Source organism: Schistocerca cancellata, chromosome 1 (assembly GCF_023864275.1).
Source record: "Schistocerca cancellata isolate TAMUIC-IGC-003103 chromosome 1, iqSchCanc2.1, whole genome shotgun sequence".
NCBI lineage: Eukaryota > Metazoa > Arthropoda > Insecta > Orthoptera > Acrididae > Schistocerca > Schistocerca cancellata.
Genome location: NC_064626.1, coordinates 1,189,980,716 through 1,189,982,229, shown reverse-complemented (window position 1 = coordinate 1,189,982,229; position 1,514 = coordinate 1,189,980,716). Strand labels below are relative to the sequence as shown.

The 1,514-nt window shown below is 43.3% G+C and overlaps 1 non-coding gene across 1 annotated transcript; it reads left to right on the top strand.

The window, feature by feature from the left end:
• The first annotated feature begins 1,175 nt into the window (after positions 1 to 1,175).
• Positions 1,176 to 1,250, top strand: Trnas-cga (transfer RNA serine (anticodon CGA)). The gene has a single exon. It is a non-coding gene; the product is annotated as a tRNA-Ser (tRNA).
• Positions 1,251 to 1,514: the final 264 nt, after the last annotated feature.

Sequence of the window (1,514 nt, the reverse complement as noted above, 5' to 3'; positions counted from 1 at the left end):
GCAATTTAAAGAATTTACTAATTTCTCCAATCCATGGTCATCCTGATTATTGTAAAGAAAAATCAGTTGTTTCCTTTTATACATGACAAATCTATCGGCCAGCATTGCACTGAGCTGTGCCAGAAAAGTTTAATTTCATATAGGAGCAGATATATATGCGTTATCCGTCGACTAGACTGAGGTAAGAATTTTCAATTTATTCAGTATGATCTTTCAGGGCCAAGACGCAGCACTGTCGACGTCCAAAATTTACCAAGTTAAATTGACAGTCAATTATTGAAAGGTTATAAGTGGGCGACAATTTTTAATTGAGTGGTTAGTCACATTGTATTATTGATAGGTTACGCTATTTATTTATTGGGATCTTACGCTAAATGTCAATGTTATAGTTATATTTTTACTGTTGAGAGGTTTCGGAACTTGTACTGTTGAGAGGTTACACTAAATGTGAATCTTATTCATATTATTTTATTTTGTGGGGAGGTTACAACATTGAACATTTCACTTCGTAAATCGTTAAGGAATTAAATATTCCACGATCCACAGTGTCAAGAGAAAGCCGAGAACACAAAATTTCAGGCATTACCTCTCACCACAGACAACGCCGTGGCCGACGGCCTTCACTTTGTGACTGAGAGCAACGGAATTCGACAGTTGTTGTTGCTAAGAGGCGAGCAACACTGCGTCACACAGCCGTCGAAATCAATGTGGTATGTACAGGAATGCCTTAGCTAACAGCACGACATGCCTGCAGCGCCTCTCTTGGGCTCATGACCATATCGGTTCGTCTCTGCACGACTGGGAAAGAGCGGCCTTGTCAGATAAGTTCCGATTGCTGTTGGTAAGAATTGATAGTAGAGTTCGAGTGTGGTGCAGACCCCATAGAGCCATGCACTTATATTTTCAACAAGGCACTGTGCAAGGTTGTGGTTGCTCCATAATGGTGTGGGTTGTGATACATGGGACGAACTGGGTTCTCTGATCCAACTGGGTAAGTCACTTGGATACTCCAGAATGAGATTTTCACTCTGCAGCGGAGTGTGCGCTGATATGAAACTTCCTGGCAGATTAAAACTGTGTGCCCGACCGAGACTCGAACTCGGGACGTTTGCCTTTTGCAAGGTAGCAGACGAGGTACTGGCAGATGTAAGGCTGTGAGGACGGGGCGTGAGTCGTGCTTGGATAGCTCAGTTGGTAGAGCACTTGTCCGCGAAAGGCAAAGGTCCCGAGTTCGAGTCTCGGTCCGGCACACAGTTTTAATCTGGCTGGAAGTTTCGCTTGGATACTATTTGCAGCCATTCACGGCTCTTATGTTCTAACCGAAGGAAGAATTTCCATGGATGACAATGCCTCATGTCAACAGGGACAGTTGTTCGCGATTGGTTTGAAGAACATTATGGTCAATTAGAGCTACTGATTTGGCCATCCAGGTCATCCGACATGAATCCCATAAAAAATTTGTGGGACGTAATCGAAAGGTCAGCTCATGGACGAAATCAGCACTGACAACATTT